Here is a 13,785-nt window from a genome sequence, read left to right on the forward strand (position 1 = left end):
TATTAGTTATAGCACGGGCACTTGTGCTTTGCCTGTATATACGCACTCATGCCCGTGGTATCAAGACACACGGTAGTGTGTTGTGCGGCCCAAGAAGCCGGCGCGCAACACCCGTGAGTATATTGACAGGAAGAACGAAAATGCAATTTTTTGCACCTTCGTAGTTCTGTGCTGCCTTGATGAAACAAGACGATTTTGCTGTGGACACGCCCTCCAACTTCAGCACTCCACAATCCAAATTTGAGCGAAATCGCTTCAAGCGTTCCCGAGATATGCGACTTCAACAATTGGCTTAGTTTCTTCATTTTTTTTTCTTCTTATTTTTCTTCCTCTTTTCGCACACTTACAAAAACTGCTATAAATAGCGATTTCCAACCAACCAATTTTTCGCACATATTTTTGCTACTTAAATTACACACCTTCAATAAATGTTTCACAAGCTGCCGTTCCAGTTAATGGTAGTCAATGCTTCGTACTTCGTAATGCACTTCACTGGATTATAATCCATGCGGTATTTATTGAAATATGTCAAATCAAAGTTTGAGAAATAAAAATCCCCATAGGGATCCCATACAAATAATTGCATACGTAATTCTAATTGGAAAAATGCGGCACCAGTGATAGCCAAAGTTTCCGAGTGTTTCCGCGTGAACCTATGGCTGATGAGGACGAAAAAAGTGTTCCTGGGCAAACCCTATACGCTGATGTCGATTCTGCCATGTGTTTTTTGATTGGAGGACGATTGAAGTTGGATTACGACGAAAATATGGCTCTTTAAAAGGTAAATCGCCAACTAACACTGTTCAGAATCCAGCATTACAATCACCCGGGACTTCAAGACATCCCTCTGCATCGATGCAAGTATAGTTTGAAGGTGAGCAGTTTGTTGTCTTGTGCGGAATTGCAATATAAGGTTCAAGGTGGAACGTAAAAGTGGAGACTGGCACGTGATACCAGCCTTGCATGGCTTCACACTTACCTGTTATATTCTGGTGTATTTATTGCTGTTTTGATCTATTTTATAGCAGCTTCAGTGATTGTAATTTTGGTCAGAATAATTTCTCTTTGTAGTATACTGATGTCATTGTGTTATATAATAATTATCATCCTTAGTGCTTACAATGTGACAAATAAAGCTGAACAGTGTCCAAACAAATCAATTTTTAAAATAATATTGGTCTTATATTTTGTTATCTGATTGTCATGTTTCCAAAGTATTTGTTGATGGTGACTTGTGATGTCACTACTTACCATGTTATATAGTATTACTGATTTTTCTAGTTAGCTATCCCTGAAAATGTATTGGGTACCTGTGTATACTTAGTGTTACACAATATACACAGTTTTATTTGTGAATCACTTGCTTTATTCGTGTAATATTCTGAGTGGTCAGTCTACAAAGAAGTGGTCACTCTTGAGAGGTTTTACCTAGCTCATATGCTGTTCTCCATAAAATAGATACGTGGTGAAAATTTCATGTTATTAATAGTTTCCTATCTAGTTTTATGACACTTTGAATATTGTGTTTGGTGCCATGTGATATACATAAAAAGCATTGAAAATGCTGTACACAAAAATCATCAAACTGTCAACTTCTTTTGCTTATATCTTTCGATAGGAACCACCGATTGAGGTGGGGTTTACACTAAAATGACGCTGAAAAATAGCACAATATTTGTCATACTAATGAATGCATGGAATGTTAGTTATTTAATTAGTTGGAAATCTCTACTATAAGACGCAAACGCCATATCTGATTGCCTTGAAATTTGGCACACAGAAGGGGGGTATAAAGGCGCATCTTGGTACCAACTTGGCTGGAATACGATAAACAGGCAAAGAGTTATTCACGATTATTCACGATAAATAACACCAATATGTTGTCACGCCTACAGGGTAAACCGCGTATGGGAAGAAGCTGACAATCGGTGGGTGAATAGGTTAACTATTGAACCTCAAACCTTTTGTGGTTTGAAAGAAATCGAGCTAAAAACCAGGAAGATACAACGAAAAAACCAACAGTGTGTAATAATTATGCAATCGAGATTAGCTAATAAAAAAACAACTGCTTGCCACGCCTACCAGATAAACCGCTTGGGGTAATGCTTTGAAAATCGTTGTACAGATCGAGTAATCATCTTAGAAAGGCTCTTCAATGATGTAGAAGAATCAGATTTAAAGTCACGGAGTTATAACACGAAATCCAACTTGGTGCAGCAAGTGCGAGATCGAGATACTCTAATAGAGCAGTCATCCTAATAGAGCAGTCACCCTGAAGAGAATTCAAGAGATCAGCTAGAAACAAGTAACCTGTATAGAGATCAGCTACAAACAAGTCACCCTGTACAGAGATCAGCTACAAATAATTCACCCTGTAGAGAGATTAGCTAGAAGAAGTTAGTTTGTAGGGAGTTCATACAACTATGGAAAGAGATAGTTCACCTAGGAGAATACACCTTGTAGAGTTCAGCTACAAAGAAACCACCATGTAGAGAGTTCAGCTACAAACAAATCGCCCTGTAGAGAGATCAATAGAAGAAGTTACCTTGCAGAGAGTTCAGCTACAAACAAACCATCATGTAGAGAGTTCAGCTACAAACAAATCTCCCTGTAGAGAGATCAGCTAGAAGAAGTTACCTTGTAGAGAGTTCAGCTACAAAGAAACCATCATGTAGAGAGTTCAACTGCAAACAAATCACCTGTAGAGAGTTCAGCTACAGACAAATCTCCCTGTAGAGAGATCAGTTAGAAGAAGTTTCCTTGTAGAGAGTTCAGCTACAAACAAATCACCCTGTAGAAAGATCAGCTAGAAGACGTCACCTTGTAGAGTGTTCAGTTACAAAGAAACCACCATGTAGAGAGTTCAGATATAAACTAATGACCTTGTAGAGACATCAGCTAGAAGAAGTTACCTTGTAGAGAGTTCAGCTACAAAGAAACCATTCTGTAAAGAGCTCAGCTGCAAACAAATCACCTGTACAGAATTCAGCTACAAACAAATCACCCTGTAGAGAGATCAGCTAGAAGAATTTACCTTGTAGATAGTTCAGCTACAAACAAATCACCCTGTAGAGAGATCAGCTAGAAGAAGTTACCTTGTAGATCATTCAGCTACAAACAATTCACCCTGTAGAGAGACCAGCTAGAAGAAGTCACCTTGTAGAGTGTTCAGTTACAAAGAAACCACCATGGAGAGTTCTGTAATAAATATATGTATTATATATATATATAATTTTTACATTTACTGATAAAATCATTAAAGTACATCTGCTTCATCTTTTCTTCTTCCTGTGGTAAAGAAAAAAAGATAGGTTAAAAGTCCCAAAGCCAGCCTATGGCCGGCTTTGGGGTATACAAATACAAAAAGAAATGAAATCTAATCTAAATCAGCCAAGCTGTAAAAAAAGTGTGCGGCCTTCAAAAAGGCTATGGTGAAAAAAGATGTGAAATCCAAGGTGGCGGCCAAGAAATGGCTGTGATGGTAGGTTAATGGTTAAAATTTTAATAAAGGCAATTTAGGTGAATTTTGTGCCGCTTGGTCTTGGCACCAAATTCACCTGAATTGTCGTTATTAAAATTTTTACCATTAACCTACCATCACAGCCATTTCTTGGCCGCCACCTTGGATTTCACATCTTTTTTCACCATAGCCTTTTTGAGGGCCGCACACTTTTTTACAGCTTGGCTGTTTTGGATTAGATAACTATTACATGTATCAAGACTCACGGTAGTGAGGCGCGCGGCCAAGAAACTATGAAGCGCACGCCCAATTAAAAGACGCGGCCACTACTGTGAGTTATTTACCTGTAGGGTCGGTTTTGCAATATTAGCCCTGGATTATGCAACATTTCTCAATAGATTTTTATTACGTTACGTAATAAAAAAATCTTTAGTCGTCGTTTTCTTGCGACCTTGCTAAAATAAAAAAATTTAGCCGTATTTAGACATATTTCACTTTATTTCTCTACTTTGTGTTACACGTATCGTCACGTTATACCAGTCATCTTACCCGTGTTTGTACCGGCCATCTAGGCCTGACATTATCTAATTCTAGTTGGCCCTACGCGTATTTTCTCCATTCAAACCTGTAATCCCTACAGTAACTTTTAAAGACACGATGTGGACACAAGCCCTAATGTCTGACAAACAGGTTGTGAAAGCGTGCAGACCCGTAAGTTCCCTAGGGAAGGCGTTTTGAGCAGAAATCTTTTAGAGTCCATTTAGTGCCACGCCCCATGCGAGCATTTATAATCGGCAGATGTCTTACAAACAAGGTGTGAAAGCGTGAAGAATGTACAGACACTACAAATCATTAGTCAATACTCCATTTAGTGCCATGCACCACTTATGATACAAGAAATATTTTGTAAGTTGTGTGGAATGACCACTGAAGACTCATGTAGTCACAAACCACGAACCACATTCCAGACAAAGCTTTGTTGTCCTACATTAGTTTACGTACATAATGAAAGCCACTACACTCCACCTTAAGCTGATGGTGCTTTGTGGAAGTGTGAACTGCTGTGACAGAACAAATGAGGCAATTCTAATTGTGGATACGATGGCTGCAAAATTCATAAAAATTCCTTGTGGTAGAGTAAACATATAACAATGCTATTACAACGCATAACAAAAATTTAATAAACATCAATTTAACACCAAGTGATTATTTCTTGGATATCTGCATGATGACACAACATTAAGTGAGCCCTGTAAAAGAACAAGCAGGCACTGAATTAAACATTAAAAAAATTATATTTAAGACTATAAGTGAATCTGGTGTACCAGTGGCAGATACAGGGGGGTTACAATAGTTTCAGCTGAAACCCTCTCTGGAAATAGCACGCCCAAAATTTATTGACGAGTCGTCTTATGGGTGTAAAATGAAAAACTTCATATTTTAGCCTTTGAAATCACAATTACGACGTTCTACAGCAGGTTGTGACCTTTATTTTTGGTCTTTGACTTTTAGCTAGGCTGAAGTTGAGTGGAATCTGAAACCCCCTCTGAAATTTCTAGTGTGTACCAGAGGTAACGTAAATGTGTTTTGGTGCCTAAGTACGTAAACATGAGACCTGTCAAACAACAAGTAGCCACCAAACAGAATGTACAACATGGTAAATATATTTCTTGGCTATACAACAGGAAATTCAGGATTGCAATTGTACCAATTCCCACTTTTAAGCTAAGTGAATACCTGATAATATTGTTTAACCCATTTTACAACCAATACCTGATCTTAAATAACATTAAGTTACACTAGTGCATAAAAGTACAACTTATAAAGCAATTGCTGTGAGCTTGTGCACATACCTTAAGTCAAAACTGCTAATCAGACAACTGGCCAATTATCACTAGGGCTGGGTTTGTGGTCACCACAAAACACAACTTGCTTGGTAATCTGACAACACAAGAGACCAATCGTATGAAATTCACAATACTAAAAAAAGGTCCTACCTGGTCCAGAGTTAAGTATCACAACCACATCCACTGTTAATGGGTGAATCACTATGACTAGATTGCCTGTAAGAACAGATAGGTGAGCATTAAATGCAATACACTTAAATTTATCACTTTTTGCACAAAATAAACATTTGGGGATTTTATTCATTTAAACAGTTGACATTGTTACACAGAGACCTGAATAGACAGGCATATCAAGAAGTTTGCAGACATTTGCTACACTTTTGTTCATGGCAAACACGCCATGCAGCTGGAACAGCATGTCCAATACATTTCAATATAAAAATTAAATTAATTATCGTGTACCACCTACCTCAAGTCTGTTTAGTAACTTTCTGAATTTGATACATGTAGAGCAACTCTCTGCGAGTACAATGATGCCTCCAATTCACGGAAATTTTGGCTTGTCAAAATGGCCTAAACTGACTACGTGTAGCGAATTCCCCCATACATTTTGTATTGAGTGTTTTGGGGTCATGCAATAAAAGGCGTAATAACCCAACGGCCATGACATGTGATAGATACCTCAGATTCCGAACCAGATTTGGAAATAGCAGTGAATAGTGATTAAGATGAGCTATAGCAGAAGGAAATCAGCAAAATTTAAGCTCGTCATTTTAAGATTGAAAATCACTTACTTTTTCTATGGCAAATTGAATGCCAGATATTTGGAAAGGAACGCTCTGATCTATTTTGATGTCTTAACAGCCATTATTAACCTTCACTACATTATTGTTACAATTGAACAAAAGCACTGTGAATTAGTTCTGCAGGTTAGTTTGTGAAAATGACAGTGTTCCATGATTAAACAAAATAACCATGCAGCAAACTTCTTCATGTTTCACTGTACATAAATTGTGACTGTCTCTGGGAAAACCGGTCTTATCGTCCATTTAAAAGTATCGAGAAACGTCGGTTTTAAATATTCTGTGTGTTGTAGCTGGCCAATGGTGGTAGCTACGCATACCAAATTTTCACATGTTTCACAACAATGTCTTACCTTCCTGATCATCCACTGAAGAAGTAGTCAACAGCTAAGTTTCCCGCCATTTTAGATAGTTTTTAAACCGAGGTTGTCTGTATCAGGCGAGCTCCAGAAGGGTGGGAGGCGGGGGCCCTGGAAGGCGGGCAAGATGGTGTTCAAAAACTGAAAAGAGACGTGCTGGGATGCATTAGGCCAAGTTATAGGCCATTCAGGGCTCAGAACTGGCTAAAATGAAAGGAAACTTACAGCACAGGTCATTGTCCAACACCACAGAGCTGTACAGCCACACACAGCCATCTCCTGGTTGGTCAGGGCTCCATCAAGACCCCAGACCACTCGTACGGCTCGCCACTGTGCTCTAGAAAAGCAGCCAGCAAAAGCAGACCACTTTACTTTGGTCGACTGTGGCAGTGAAACTTGATAGTGCATTCATTAAGCTTTGTGTTTGTGTGAAAAAATCAAACTTCCTGTCTTGGGCGATAAGAACGGTTTTCGTAGATCCAGTCACAATTCAGTAATTTAGACCAGAACATGTGAATGGGTATACCTTTTCATACAAACATTGATATCTGACACAGATTCACTTACTGACTTTTCATCTGCAGCCAAAGTTCCAAGAATTCTGATGATGATGTAAGTGGCAAATGATAAGATAGCCATGGTTTTTTGGTAATTGGTCCCGTACACCTTGTCACTACAATCTCGCCATGAGATTAATATGAGCTAGTGGAGCTACTAGGAGTTTTCGCCTGGCGGGACTCTAAAATACTGCAAATGCAGTTAATCGGTGTGCGTCGATGTTGATCTAATCCTCGATCTAATCAGTTTCGTTAACCTCCACTCCAGACTCTTATTCTTTCACGGGTTCTTTCATACTTCAACAACGGTGTACGGCCGCTGCATTAAAGTACACCTCACCATGAAATGAAATCCAGTTACAACAAGACTTAATGTTGATTACTCAGTCTCGTTACTCTCACTCTCCTTCTTGGGCTGCCATTTTAAACAACATTTGTTCAATTTTAATCAAAACCGCGTATCACGTGTGTCCACTTCGGGTGTTGCAGGGACATTCCAAGGGACTTCCCCTAAATAGATCACGTGATATTAAATTGTCAGTCTTGTGTGGTACTTGTCCTTAGTCATGGCTCAGCATTGCGGTACGTGTGTACTATAGCCTAGCTATAGGATTTTTTGTGTGATGATGCATATGGTAGCATAGAACGCATGATGGTAGGGCAAATGCCCACCCCTAGCTATGCCTATGGCATTAACTAGCTTTTTCTATAGCTACTATTATGTTGCTGATACATCAGGGGCACCAGAGTAAGGTGAAAGTGGTAGCTAAGGCTAAGTCAACTGGTCTATATAGTCTGGGCCTCTGGGACATATTCCCTCAGAAAATTTTAGCTAAGTATACTGCAACTTTTAGCTAGTCCTTCAGTGACCAAATTCGCTTCATCAAGTTTGAAAGTTTGTTTAATTCCAGTCAAAAAGGCTTAGATCTCAATGCACTGGTTGTATCTTCTGATGCCCTATATACATTGTCCAAAAGATAGTTAGAGTCCCATATTAAAATGAACTCTTGTTGTACGCTTGCATGGACTCTTGATAATAATGACTATATGTATTTATTTATTATTATTAAATGCTATCCCACTAGGGTTTAGCTTTCAGGTTGCATATACAAGATATTCTTTCATCTGCCAGTATAAATTGTTATTCCATGTACTATGAGGCCTGGGAAATGTAAGGCTCTAGCTCCACACTAAGAATCAAATTATTTAATGTTCAACACAATGATAAGATAATTGTCAGAGCAGAGTTCATGGTTATTGTATCAGCAAAGAGTTTTGAATATGTTTTATTTAAGTGCATTGTGACTGTTCCTCCTATAATTCTTGTTCAATTATCTGATATCTTGTTGGTTTCCCTCCATCCTCTTTACTGATCCCTCTTTATTGATTTTATATGACTAGAAAATCAGTACACCTTGTCAATCCAGTTACAACAGTTGATCTATAAATATGATGATGATGCAGTTATTGAGATGAGAAGATGCATAGTGTTTCCCTACAGTGCCACAACACAAAAACACTTGAAATGTAATCTGAGACTTACATGTATATAGCTGCAGTGAACTAAGTAAGATCGCTATAGCTGCTGGTAAGCATTGCGTCGTATTACCATCAATCAATGCTTGTGCAATAAATTGTCTGTATTATGAATTCAGTCAAAATTATACATAGCTAGCTGTGTAGTAATTTATTACGCACCCAGTTAACACTTAGCTAAGTTTGAGCATAAGATGCCTGAAGTATTCCACAGATATATTTTGTAAATAATATTATAAAAAAGATAAATATACTCTAATAGAACAGTCAATAGCTAGCTGTGTAGTAATTGTGGGCACTTGCTAATTATGTGCATAATCTAAAGCATTTACCACAGATGTGAGATGTTGTAAATAGTGAATGAACGCCACAGTAAACATAAATCTATAGAACAGTCTGTCTATTCTACACTGTAAATTCATACTTCCAAATTTACAGTGTGAACAGTCTGTAATGTGCATGCCTTTGTCAAACAAGATGAAAGGTGCACATGTTTGACTCTCTAAGATAATAATATTATTGCTAATTTCCCAATATCAGTCATCCAAATGTTATCATTAAATTTTTAACAATTTTGTTGTTCCCCCAGTGGGACTATCACTATATAACAAAAATGAGTGATATCCACCTCAAAAACACCTTCGCTGTAAAAAAAGGCGCGTCCAAGAAACTACAAGTACTTGTAATCCAACCAGCTCAGTTGTAGGGAAAGACTTCATAAAAGTAAAGATAACTGGTAACTTAAAGAGCTGATATCTGGAGCGGCCAAGAATCAATCTTACTCATACTAAATGTTTTTAATCCATGAAAGAACACCTTGCATTGGCTGTAAAAAAAAGTGCACCCATGAAAGTAACTGGCAATTGAAATAGCTGATATCTGAAGCGGCCAAGAATGAATGCTGATATACAACTGATTGGAATTAACAAAACGTTTAACATCGAACTTTTATCTTTCAGCTGTGTTCTACATTCACTCTTGCTGCATCATAAATTGATTTCTTTTAACTCTAATTGGCTGGTAATTTGGCCGCCTTTTTTAATATTCAGTGTATAGAGCAAAAAAAAGGTGGCCAAATTATCAGCCAATTAGAGTTAAAAGAAATCAATTTATGATTCAGCAAGAGTGAATGTAGAACACAGCTGAAAGATAAAGGTTCGATGTTAAACTTTTTGTTAATTCCAATCAGTTGTATATCAGCATTCATTCTTGGCCGCTTCAGATATCAGCTATTTCAATTGCCAGTTACTTTCATGGGTGCACTTTTTTTTTACAGCCAATGCAAGGTGTTCTTTCATGGATTAAAAAAATTTAGTATGAGTAAAGATTGATTCTTGGCCGCTCCAGATATCAGCTCTTTAAGTTACCAGTTATTTTTACTTTTATGAAGTCTTTCCCTACAACTGAGCTGTTTGGATTACAAGTACTTGTAGTTTCTTGGACGCGCCTTTTTTTACAGCGAAGGTGTTTTTGAGGTGGATATATATATAATGTACATTTACTGATAAAATCTGAATTAGTTAAATCTGCTTCATCTTTTTCTTCTTCCTGTGGTAAAAAACAAAAGATAGGTTAAAAAGCCCTAAATATGGCCATAGGCCGGCTTTGGGGTTTACAAATACAAAAAAGAAGTGATATCTAATCCAAAACAGCCAAGCTGTAAAAAAAAGAGTGCGGCCCTCAGGAAGGCTATGATGAAAAAAGATGTGAAATCCAAGGTGGCAGCCAAGAAATGGCTGTGATGGTAAAATTTTAATAACGACAATTCAGGTGAATTTTGTGCCAAGACCAAGCGTCACCAAATTCACCTGAATTGTCATTATTAAAATTTTTACCATTAACCTACCATCACAGCCATTTCTTGGCCGCCACCTTGGATTTCACATTTTTCACTATAGCCTTTCTGAGGGCTGCACTCTTTTTTTACAGCTTGGCCACTGCTTGAAGTATCTTAGTTTACTACAGTGGTATATCCCCAGTATATGGAACAGTTAATTGTTTGTTATTTTAGTAGTTTTTCAGTAAACCCACATTCACTGATGTTTTACTGAGAGTTTAAAACTTAGTAAAATAATTATGTTCCATATACTTAAGTTTACTGACACTTTACTATCAGTATAACTACAGTAAGGCATCTTAACAAATTAGTAAACTAAGAACCTTCAAGCAGTGGGCTGTTTTGGATTAGATACAATTTTCCATAGCAAAGGGAGCACACACACACACACACACACACACACACACACACACACACACACACACACACACACACACACACACACACAAAACAAACAAATCAGACCTCTTCCTCCACAGCTGGATGGAGGGCCCAGCAGCAGAGAACAATCTTTGCATTATATCTCCAAAGGCACATGGAGAGTTGCTGGATCAAATTCCTGAAAGCCTTCTTGGTTGGCAGTCTATTTCTTGTGGTAGTTCTTGCAGAATATTCTTTAAAGTTTCTGTAGCAATAGGAGTCTATATTCCGAAAGTCTCCACAATCAAAGGATAGAACAGTCTTCCAGCAGCTACAATATTGTTGTCGTGATGTTTATCTTTGAGAGCCTCTCCAGTAGCAGCAGCAGCAGCAGCAGCAGCAGCAGCAGCAGCAGCAGCAGCAGCAGCAGCAGCAGCAGCAGCAGCAGCAGCAGCAGCAGCAGCAGCAGCAGCAGCAGCAGCAGCAGCAGCAGCAGCAGCAGCAGCAGCAGCAGCAGCAGCAGCAGCAACAGCAGCAGAGCAGCAGCAGCAGCCCCAGCAGAGACTGACGTATGAGAGATGGTGGATGGAGAGAGAGTATTGCAGACAGAGACATCAAGGAAAGCTGGATGGCCTTGATAGTTGAATATTTTAAATTGTTAATGGTTTCAAAGGAGTAGCTAACTTTCTATATTGATGACTTAGCCAATCTATATACCTAATCTATGACAGCTATAGTTCATCAATTCACAGGCCATCATTGTGAGTCCCTGGTGGGATAGTTAACAAAATATTCTTGACTGCTCTGTTAAAGTGTTTTATGCAGGTGACTGCTCTATTACAGTGTTTCGATTGTTGTAGCAAAATGATCCAACCAATGCTGCAAAGAAACACTGTATATTGCATGATGATCTTTATCAAGCATTTTCTGTGGGTCATTCCCATTCCCGCTTTCTATTCCTGTCCTGTTTCCTCGAATTCTACTTACCTGCAGTATATTGTGGGGAAAAGCTTGTAGTCACCACTAAACCACAGGGGCGGATTTAGGATTTATAAAAGGGGGGGGGGGGGGGGGGGCTAACTCAAGGTACTAATCTCTTAGGTAGAGCTGTGCAAAGCACACTTCCCAGCATGCAAAGCATGCTGTAACTAGGGGGGTCTGGGGGCATGCCCCCCCAGGAAAATTTTGAAAAATAGATGCTAAAATACTGCAATTTGGAGACATTTCCACATAAAATTCATACCTGTAGATATTTTATATATTGCCTTTAGATTATAGGTATGGCTCTCTGAAGCATTTTGCTAATGGAAAAGTTTTGGTAGGTACAGACAACCAAGTACATGATGCACCCCTCTCACTTGCACAACACTGAATGGGTGCATGTTAGAACAATAATGTTGAAAGTGGAAAAGTTTGAAATTTGAACAATACAAGATTGAATCTGAGAGCATTTTCAATGGAAATTGTGTACCTGAATTAAGTATTGCCATATATATTAACTACACAAGTAGATGCATGAATGAAGCCCTTTAAACAGACTAATGCACTTCATTGTATGTATAAGTGCAGGCAGATTTGGAAAAATTCCATAACAGAACCAACTACATGTTTCCAGTGAATGTTCTATTAGAGTAGTTAGCTGACTGCTCTATTAGAGTATCTCGATCTTGTACACCTCCAATGTTGATCCGGGTCCTTGTTGCATAAACTTTAGCATAAATCTACTGATAATACCTTGGAGAGATGTTTTATAAGGTGGTTTTATGAGTATTTGTATTATTAGTGATCATATAATTATGCTAAGACAAAATTTCATTATAATACTCAGCATATTGATCAAGTAAAGCCTAAAATATGAAGGGGGGGCTTCAGCCCCCAAAGCCCCCCCCTGGATCCGCCAACACATAACTTAATTAAATGCCAGAATCTGTCCTCTCCTAAAGTACTATGCTATGTAGTGCATTACTATCAGTTGGCCATCGGCCATTTTCCGACCAAGTGATGCTGTTGACCGATCAGTGTAGCCGTTGTTCGGCCATTTGTGCTGATCAAATTTTCACAACAGTAATTCTTTGGCTGTTGATATTTAGCCGGTCATTGCAATTTAAAAAAAAAACTTAGAAAAAATTGTGACACAAAAAGGTTTAAGAAACGAAGAAAAAAAGTGTGACATGACCTAGACTCGAACTGGCTTTTTGGTTTATGGTGGGGGATATTGTTTTATTAACTCTAATTGGTGGCCGACCAGTGGAAGAGCCGTATGTAGTTATTGGGCAATTTGCGACCGCCTTTTATTTTATTTATTTTTTAGTTTTGTTTCCTTTATTAAAATATATTGAGTATAGGATGATTTTTAATCGCAATTAATATATTAATTGTTTTTGCTAATTGAAAATGTTAAAAATTGTTTTATTATTACCTTGAATCAGTTGTATTAGTATGAGTATTATTCCCTTTCGGAACACAAGAGAAGTGTTCCGAATGGGATTAATATGGGGGTTTATAATATTATTTGTTGTAATATTATTAGGTGGAATAGTGGGGCCAGACTTGGTTATTGGGTGAGAAATAAGTGTAGGACCAGAGTCGGGTAAAATTGGACCCTTTGTGTTTGGAATAGATTATGTATCCACACATCCAGGTTTAGAGTACCAATGCTCTACCACTGTACAACCGGTGCTTGCTGGCTACTCCTTTTGTTTTTGTACTATTTAAATGTTACAAATATAAAATACTATATAGTCTAACCATACCAGTGAAGAAGAAACCAAAGCTGAACCCGACCCTAACCCTAACGCTAACCTGACGTTTGCTTGTTAAATGTAATGATGACTTTCACTGCCTGTATGAAGGTAAGTTTTTGGGTGAGTTCGAGGCGAGCTAGGGTTGGCCCGGCTTCATACAACTGGTGTGCTTGATACTAGAGTTATAGGTGACACTTCCCAACAAACGACTGGCTAAATAAATATTTGCACCGTGACCGGTGACCGGCTAAATATCCACTTCGTAATTCTTTATTATTAGTC

At 38.3% G+C, this 13,785-nt stretch overlaps 1 protein-coding gene and 1 long non-coding RNA gene across 2 annotated transcripts in view; one reads left to right on the forward strand and one right to left on the reverse strand.

Moving 5' to 3' along the window:
- The window catches only part of LOC136261067 (hemicentin-1-like), a 177,266-nt gene that overhangs the window by 153,452 nt on the left and 10,029 nt on the right, over positions 1-13,785 (forward strand). The gene's annotated exons all lie outside the window — the stretch shown is intronic.
- Positions 4,587-7,675, reverse strand: LOC136260948 (uncharacterized). Its single transcript, XR_010703769.1, has 4 exons — positions 7,037-7,675; positions 5,458-5,523; positions 5,314-5,401; positions 4,587-4,710 (listed from the first exon to the last, which is right to left on the reverse strand). It is a non-coding gene; the product is annotated as an uncharacterized lncRNA (long non-coding RNA).

Source organism: Dysidea avara, chromosome 7 (assembly GCF_963678975.1).
Source record: "Dysidea avara chromosome 7, odDysAvar1.4, whole genome shotgun sequence".
Classification (NCBI taxonomy): Eukaryota; Metazoa; Porifera; class Demospongiae; order Dictyoceratida; family Dysideidae; genus Dysidea; species Dysidea avara.